The 9,704-nt window shown below is 34.9% G+C and overlaps 1 pseudogene; it reads right to left on the reverse strand.

Moving 5' to 3' along the window:
* Positions 1-5,762: 5,762 nt before the first annotated feature.
* On the reverse strand, positions 5,763-7,049 carry LOC146400482 (olfactory receptor 5J3-like; annotated as a pseudogene).
* Positions 7,050-9,704: the final 2,655 nt, after the last annotated feature.

The raw sequence follows: 9,704 nt of genomic DNA on the forward strand, positions 1-9,704 counted from the left end.
TGTCTTATTTACTTACTGCACAAGCTGTTCCTAGTTGCAGGGTCCTGGGAAGTGACAGAGATCTGGCTTATGGGTACTGTCCTGAACATTCAGCAGTGGCAGCAGCATAGCAGGTGTGTTCCTAAGGGTGCAAGAGCACCAATAGTTGATTTGGTCACAATGACTTTCTTTGTGATGCCCTTGAGGTTATTGGAGCTGCAAGTGGTGCCTGTTTACCAACCCCTAGTGGTGTTGGCCCACTGAAACCTCTGGAGCCAGAGGTAACTGTGGTGTTTTACCCCACCACCTGTAGATCACACAAGAAGCACCTGGTCTTGCTTAACCCCTCAGGATGTGCTGCACAAGGCACTCTTATCTGCAGGTTCCTAGGAAGGGCTAGTGATCAAGTGTCTGGGCACTGTCCAGAACATTTGGCATTGGCAGCTGCAGGGTGGGTGTGCTCCCAGAACACTTAATATGAGATCTAACCTCTTAGCAAATTTTTAAGTACACAAAACAGAATTGTTAACTATAAGCTGTATATTATACAACAGAACTTTAGAATGTTGTCATTTTGCAAATCTCAACACCCATTGAACAAGAGTTCCCAGTTTTCCCTCTCCCCCAGAGAGATACCTCTATTCCCAGGTCCAATGCACCATTATTCAAAAAAGCAAAGATGTGAAAAGCACCCAAATGTTCAAAATCACTAAAGAGGATGTGAAGGAAATGTGATATATTCATATATTCATAAAATGGTGTATAATTCAGCCTTCAAATAGAGGGAAACCCTGCCCTTTGCATAACATGGATAATAACATGGTTTAACATGAAGGCCACTATAGTAAGTGAAATAAGCCAGTCCTGAAAGGACAAATACTATGTACCTTCTCCTTATGAGAGGTATCTTAAAATAGAAATTTATTGACACAGAGAATAGAATGTTTTCATTTAAATTTATTTCTCTTTAGAAATATTTCACCTCAAACAGTTTTTCTAGATTTTTCTCTATTTCTTTAATATGTTAATCATAGTATTTGTTTTGTTTTATCGAGGCCACACCTATAGCATATGGAAGTTCTCAGCTAGGGGTGGCATCAGAGCTGGAGTTGAGGCTTAATCCACAGTCACAGCAACACTGGATCCAAGCTGTCTGTGAAGCTGTATCTGTGACTGAAGCTGCAGCTTTTGGATATGTAGGATACTTAACCCAGTGAGAGAGTCCAGGGATTGAAACTACATTACCTCAGATACTGAGTTGGGTTCTTAACCCTCTAAGCCACATGAGAATTCTCAATCATTATATTTTTGGTAGCCCCTTTCTCTCTCCAACTTTTAGATGTCATGTGATCTAGCTTGCATTTTGTGGGGGTTTTTTTTGAGTTTTTTTTTAACTCTTTTTCATACTTTTCTGGCTTTTTTGTATGTGAATGAAAGGTTCAGAGAAACCAGAGATGACATTACTTTACATGGGCAGGAGAGGCATAAAGAATGAAAAGTTAATGTTAATTTGGACAGAACTGGATTGGTTTGGAGTTAGACAATATTTTTCCTCTGGTGTGTTCCCTTGTCTAAGGGTGTAGATTTCCAAGGTGTTGATTAGAAGGTGTGAGATGGGCCTCCCTCTTTCTATGTCTCTCTCTCCCCATTACCCCATTTATTTCCAGTCCTTAAACACAGTAGATAATTTGTTTTAACTTTTTGGAGCTGGGAACTTAGCCTCCTTCCCTATATAACTTGAAATTGCATGAAGTATCTTGAAAGTATTTTGAGGGATTACTGCCTTGTGTCTATCTCATGTGGGATGTTATCAACCAAGAACCTAGAGACAGAGAAAGATTTCACCTTGTCTTTCCAGAATAGTCTAAATCTCCAGAGTCTGAATTTCCTTGTGCTTCAGAAAAAAATTTTTAGATCTTCTCTGCCTGGCTTAAAGCAGGATCCAAGTGTGGCAGATGTTTTGAGGATAAGCCTTACATTACATTTGGGGCTGATGCTCTGCTCTAGCTGGCCTTGGTGTCTACTAAACACCTCAAGAACATAAGAGATTTCAATCTGCCTCTGTGGCCCAGAACTAGCTTCTTATCCTCTCTCCTCCATCCCCATCACATTGAACTTCCTGTGGGGAAAAGCAGCTGTGTAGTTAATCACCAACATTGTTCAGTTCATCTTGTCAGGCCACATGACTGCTTAGAGTCCCACTATTGATCTTTTCCCCCAGATAAGTCACAGGGCCACAGGTTCAGAATCAGGAGTCTCTCCCTTGTGGATCACAATTTTTAATATTTGTATTGTTTGGGACACTACCAAAACTTACTCCTCTGCTTTTCTGAAATTCTCCTCTTTTCTGTCACTTTTGTTTTTTTCTTTATTTCTTTTGCTTTTCATTTTTTAAAGTATAGTTGATTTGCAATGTTGTGATGATCTCTGCTGTACAGCAAAGTGATTGAATTATATATGTATAGACATCCACTTTTTTCAGATTCTTTTCCCATATAAATTATCACAGTGAAGTTCTTTTAAGTCAGGCTTTATATCTAATGTCTATTGCCTATCTGTGCTTCTATCTGGTTATTTACTTATTTGGTTTCCTGGCCCATAAGGCCCCTACAGTACTGCTAATTCTCAGAGAGGAGATACAACCATGTGTTGGCAAACCTGCAAAGTATCTGCTAAAAGTTCGACTGGTTCCTCTGAACACTTGCAGAATATTCCTTACAACACAAGACTGCATTTTAATGTGTGCCCTGAGTCAATAATATAAAAATCAGCTCACCTGTCTAAGGTTACACCTATTCAAATTCCAAATTATCTAGTTTTTCTTGTGATTTTTGTACAAATGTTGTTTTAATCACACACATCCATCCAGAAGTAAATGTGGTCTCTCATCTAATAAGAAATTTTCCCTATGTTTTCAAAACTTTTTATTTCAAAACATATCAAGCTTACAGAAGAGATTGAAGGGTAATACAAATTGGCAAGAATAGTAAACCATCACTCAATTGTACCATTTATCTATAAATGCCAATTGCAATTACTACATTTGCTTTATCATTCTCTCAATCTCTTTCTCTCATGTCATTTATATATAGACAGAAAATTTTAATGAAATGTAGAAATTAATATCTATTTTTTTTCCTTTTAATTTATCTTACTAGTGACACAGGTACAAAAGTCCCCACTCACATAAACCCTTTCTTTTTAAAACATGTATATTTTTGTAAATGGAAAATAAATGTATATATATATATATATACATGTATTTAAGCATAATAATGATATCATAATAGGTATTCATGCTTTCTCATTTTGAGAGCTAATGTTAGGTAGCATATTCATCTTCTCCTAATACTCTACAAGCTCTAGTCAATGAGCTATATCACATGGTTGTACTTTGCAGTATTTTGGCTCCTGTTATTTAAAGTCAAAGATCATTATATATTTTTCTTTCTTATAAAATTTCAGCTCTTAACATATGCTAAAACTGTAATAAACACTATATTTATATCTAATCTGTATCTAAATGTATGTATGTATAACCATCTACCTATCATTATCTATCTCATTTATGAACCTATCTATCTATGAAACTTTGAAGTGGTATATTTATTCTCTCTCTACCAGTAAAGAAATTGGGTTTAGGGAGTTTAAGTATTGTTTTCACTCTTATAGAATTTGTACATACTCTCTTTTGATATGTTTTGAGAACTTTTATTGGTCCCATCCTATGTTCAACCTTGGAAACATTGTGTGTGCTTGAAAATAATACATATATCATAGGTCTCTGAATGTATTACTGTGTTTCATTTACTTCCTTTTGAAACAAACTTGGCATCACCTTTCACTCCTTTCTTTCTTTCCCTCACCATCTTGTCAGGCACATCAAAATAAATCTTGTGTGTGATTTTCTCATGCTTCTCTATGACTGATCTGGTTTAACAAGCCATCAATTCCTGGCTTACTTGTTGTGAAACCTGCCTGAACCTCTGTCTGCCACTTTTGCCATTTTCTCATGTATTATGAATAGTTCAACCAGAGTAAGCTTGTTGAGATGTAAGTTGGATCCTGTCTCTATTCTGTCTGACTCTCTCCTGTGCTTTATTTTCCTTCACTCAGATTCAAACCCCATGCATATACCAGTCATAGTCTGGACCTGCTTTCCTCTCTAGCAACATTTCTTGCTTCAGCTTTTTTTCTCTCTTACAGTTCTGAGCTTTCTATTATCTCTTTAACATTCTAGGAAAGCTCTCATCTCTTTTTCATTGTTCTTGGCTATATACACTTCCTAGAATTTTTCCTTCAGAAATTCTAATGATAGGCAGGTATTACATCTATTTTTTCTCTTATCCAATATATCTGACTAATGACACAGGCTTAAAACATCCCAATAATGTAAAACTTTTATTTTAAAAAACTCCAAAAGAAAATGGAATGAAAGAAAAAAAAAGAAAGAAAGAAAAAGGATAGAAAAAGGAAAAAGAAGCCCCAAACCTTAATAATTTCTCAATTCTCATGGATAATTTTCATGAACTATCCATTGACTCTTGGAGTAACTTTTTCCTAATATGTTTGATTTTCTAAAATGTCGATAACGGTGACATTGTGGAAAATTTCTTAAAGCATATGTTTGCATTTCATTTATAGTTTCATTTATTAGCCATTGAGAGAGTCTAAAATATATTATACTGTCATTAATAGGCCTTCATAAATATGGCACTAAATAACTTGGGAGACCTATTTTTGACTGTTTTTGCTTTAAAATTCCATGTTAGAGTCTAATTAATAATAATATATTTATTTATTTTATTTATTTTCCTATATTTACTATATTCCTATATAAATTATTTATTTATTTATTTATTTATTTATTTATTTATTTATTTATTTATTTTCCTATATTTTAATAGTCCTTTCCCTTTACTATATTCCTCTTTTGCCTGATCCTCTTAACAGATTGTTGCTCCATACCTTAAATCTATTTAGGTTTGGAAAATGCAGAGTAATTTGTGCAATAATTTGTCAATAAAAATGTGTTGAGGCGTTCCCATTGTGGTTCAGCAGTGATGAACTAAACTAGTATCCATGAGGATGTGGGTTCTATCCCTGGCCCCACTCGGTGGGTTAAGGATCTGGTGTTGCCTTGATCTACAGTGTAGGTCACAGACATGGCTCCTCTCTTGCTTTGCTGTGATTGTGGTGTAGATCAGCAGCTGTAGCTATGAATTGACCCCTATCGCCTGAGAACTTTCATAAGCTGCAACAGTGGCCCTAAAAAATTGTTGAATGAAAAAAGTATAACTAATGAGAGTTGTTTTTTCTATAGCCATTTTTCTAAGATACTATTGAAATATGTAAATTAAGTACATAATTGATAATAGATTTTTACTTGAGTGATGGGATTTAAAGAAAATAACGATATGTTCAATGAAAACCATACTAAGGAAACATTTCCATTTTTCTCTGAGATAACATTGCATTTGATACATAATTATTGATGGGGCATTCTTCTGATTTGAGTCAATGTCAGATTCTTTTAATCCACGGTGAGCACTTTCAGAGTTTGTCATGAGCTATGTCTAGGAAAAAAAAAATATATATATATATATATATATATATATCAGCTCTTTTTAGAATGAAACTTTTAAGTCACAAAATAATGAAAGGTGAAATGGTATGATTTTCAGTCTTCAGATCAAACTTTGTGATCATTTCTGTGATGCAATTTTAAAGAAAGTCTATTTTCAGCTTAATGTTAGGTTGGCAAAGCCATGGAGAAGATTAAGTCAAGCTGAGGTTCTCTTCTGCCATACTGAGCATTTTGTTGCATCATTCACATCCTTATTCCTCAGACTATAAATCAGTGGGTTTAGCATGGGGATAATGAATATATAAAACACAGCAGAGACCTTCTAATTATCCAGGGAATATTGAGAGCTTGGCTGGATATAACTGAAGGTCACAGACCCAAATAATAAGGTCACAGCAGTCAGATGGGAGGCACACATGGAGAAGGCCTTTTGCCTCCCATCAGCTGAGTGCATTCTCTGGATTGCAGGGATTATGTGGATATAAGAGACCATGATGATAGTAAAAGTGAAAATTGCAATGACCCTAAAGAATATCAAAAGCAGCAGTTCATTGCTATGGGCATCTGAACAGGAAAGTCTCAGAAGAAGGGAAATGTCAGAGAAATAGTGATTCACAACGTTAAGACCACAGAAATCTAGTTGGAGCAAACCTATTATGCGTGTCAGAGAGTTAATGACTCCCCCCCAGTAAGATGCAAGAACCATCTGAATACAAACCTTTTCGGTCATAACAACTGTATACAACAAGTGTTTGGCAATTGCCACCTAGGGATCATAAGCCATTATAGACTGGAGGGTGAATTCTGTGGTGATGTACACTGCAAATACCATATGATATCACTTATATCTAGAATCTAATATATGGCACACATGAACTTTTCCACAGAAAAGAATATCATGGACTTGGAGAATAGACTTGTGGTTGTCAAGGGGGAGGGGGAAGGAGCAGGGTGGATTGGGAGCTTGGGGTTAATGGATGCAACTATTACCTTTGGAATGGATTAGCAATGAGATCCTGCTGGGTAGCACTGGGAACTATGTCTAGTCACTTATGATGGAGCATAATAATGTGAGAAAATATAATGCATACATGTACGTGTAACTGGGTCACCATGCTGTACAGTAGAAAAAAATATATTGAGTAAATAATTAAAAAATAAAATTAAAGAAAAAAAAAAGAAGAAACTCTAGAACACAGCCAGAAAATGTGCTGGACTTGTGTTTTGAAACGAAATTGACCAATATTTTAGGAGCAAAGACAGTAAAGTAGCAGATGTCACAAAAAAAATGTGGTTGCTAAGGAAGGAGTACAATGGCATATGAAGTTGGGTGGTTAGTCAGATCAACATGATCATGCCCCCATTACCTACCAGAGTGATAAATAAGAATAAAAAGCAAAAAGAGAGGAATTTGCAAATTAGGATTTTAAGTTAAACCTACCAGAAGTAATTCCTTCACACCTGTATGATTCCAGCCTGTCATGAATTCAGGTTTGGATAGCACTGTAGCTGCAGAACGAGATAATATATATATATTTCATCATAATATGGTATCCATAATAGCAGGGGACATTTAGATTTACCCTGTAGTTTGGTGAAAAAAGAAATTAACATCAGAAGTGTATCATATGTGTCCTAGACAATTCATTTACAGTCATTCAAATTTTGGAATGAGAGATTATTTTATCCCTTTCTTTTCAGTTCCCATATTACTGAAGTTGGGATATGGGGATTCTCCTATATCATGAAGTATTAGTAGGTAGCACTGACATTCTAATGCCTCCTGCCAAACCCCTGACCCAGTCTTACATATGCACATGCTCTGTTTACATGGGTTACAAAATATGACCCATGGTGATAGAAAAGATTTCCTATCTGTGGCTGACCACCTCTTGTGTTTTTACACACTGTTAACTCATGACACTGTCTTTCATAATATTCAGCTCCCTTCCTTTATAAATCTAATTTTTGGGGTTGGGGGGCTTCATCTTATGCTCAGCTTCCCCACATGGACAATTGAGCAGTGGCTGAGCCTTCTGGAAAAGGTGAGTCAGGAGGAAGAGATAAAGCAAGTTTTTCACTTACTATTTAGTATTAAAGGCAAACAAAAAACATCAGTGCAATTTCACTTGAAAATCCCTTCCTTTTGTATCTGTGTCTGTACTTTCACATCTCTGGGTTTTATTAGCATTAAAACAAAAAACCCAAAACTCACTGTAAAGAGGAACATTGAACCTTTAAAATATCTATACTGGTCAGATATGTCCTGCTTTCACAAATGCAGGCTGCCACTAAGTTTCTTTCTTTTTTTTTTTACATGATGTAATACTAATTCAACAATATTTGTGTTGCAATATCAATAAAATAATCCATTTGTGTATTCTCTCAAACATTCAATAAATATGTATTATTTACTACCTGTGCCAAGAAATGCTGTATTTGCTAGAGGTGAGGCAGTGAATAAGAAAAATGTCATATTGTCCAGAAGCTTACATGTTATTAGAGAAATAAACAAAAACAAAACCCCTATTGATATTCCAATTACAATGGTAATAAGTACCAGGAAGAAAAGGAAAGGAAAGTGTGAATAGAAAGAGAAGGGACATAATATATTATATACAGTGTTAGTTTCCTCTTGCCACTGTAATAAATTTCCAATAATTGGTGGCTTCAAATAACAAATATGCATCTTATGCAAGGTGCCATGTTATGCATTAAAAATCACGGGAAGGATATTTGAGTTGTGCTCTCATGGAACTCGAAGTCTATGGAAACCAGGACTTGGGTGAGCTTGGGATGCAATCCTCAGGGTCTTATAATTCAAAATCTTCATTCTATTAGTAGTGTGGTTCATCCATCACCCATGGACTGAGATGATAAATTAGATCCCATCTATGTTTTAGATCAATGGATTTGGGAAGAAACATGGATCCAAGTCTAACTTACTCTGGAAAAAAGAGGAAATAATTGTTGGAAATATCAAACATTTTTTTTCTGTTAATAAAACCCAGGGCATAAAATACAGAATCAGGGTTAGAAAAACTCACAAATAAGCTCAATTAAAGAAAAAAATTGGAAGTGAGGGACATTTATATGTTTTGTGTTGGCAAAATTTTTCTTCTGCAAGCCTGGTTAGTGTAATGGGAACTTCACATCCCTGCAGTATAGTAGAATTATGATGGCTTGAGTTCCAATATAGCTCTTCCTTTGAGCTGTTGTGTTTTCTGCCTATCCACAGCAAATCATAAAAAGAAATGAAGACCAGAGAGTTTGTATAAATTTCCTACTTATCATTTAGAGAAGAGAGGGAAAAATGGAGTACATTTGTCAGTGTAACTAACATTAGGTTTCATGTGGAAGATGTAACAATGACATAATACATGATATTGATGGGCATGTCTCAACACCAGGACACAAAAAAAGCCAAGTGCAAGTCCCATGAATTAGCAGTGAGAGTTCTAACAACAGTTTTATCTACTGAATAACAGGAGAAAACTGTAAATAGAGAAAAGTGTTACCAATGATCAAGGTATGATTTTCTTTCCTGTTGTTCGAATTTGAAATTAGAACATAGATTCATTCTGTCACTAAATGCAGGACTTGGTATTTGTTTGTTTCAAAAAATATGAAATCCTTTCACAGGAATTTGGTTTTGGCTTGTGAGTCCAAAAGGACATTAGAAATATACTATCATGAAGGATCAAGGACATAGCAAGTAGGATATTGGTGAGAGAAGTTACAAGTTAAAACATTTATCATTAAATAAAGTGATTCTAGCCAAATGCCTATCCAAGGAATCATTAATTTGCAAAACAATGTTCTCTTTATGCTATAAACCAAACCTGAACTATTTCACTGTTTCATGGAGATTTGCTCTCCAAATACGACTGTTTTCATGATATTTATAATTGAAATAATTATAAAATTATGTGTAAATATTATATTTCATTTATAATTTCTATTATTGTACATGTTGCTACAGAATATTATATACAAATATATAACTGATTACATTATTTATGAACTACTATGTTATTTGTAAATTCATAAGTACATGCATTCCTAAGTGTATAAATGAAATTATACTTTAAAGTAACATAAACTGAATTATTTATTTATTTATTTATTTTGCTTTTTA

This window comes from Sus scrofa, chromosome 8 (genome assembly GCF_054392235.1).
Source record: "Sus scrofa isolate SSC_HxYL_T2T_F1_AM1 chromosome 8, Sscrofa_HxYL_maternal_Yorkshire_Landrace_v2.0, whole genome shotgun sequence".
Classification (NCBI taxonomy): Eukaryota; Metazoa; Chordata; class Mammalia; order Artiodactyla; family Suidae; genus Sus; species Sus scrofa.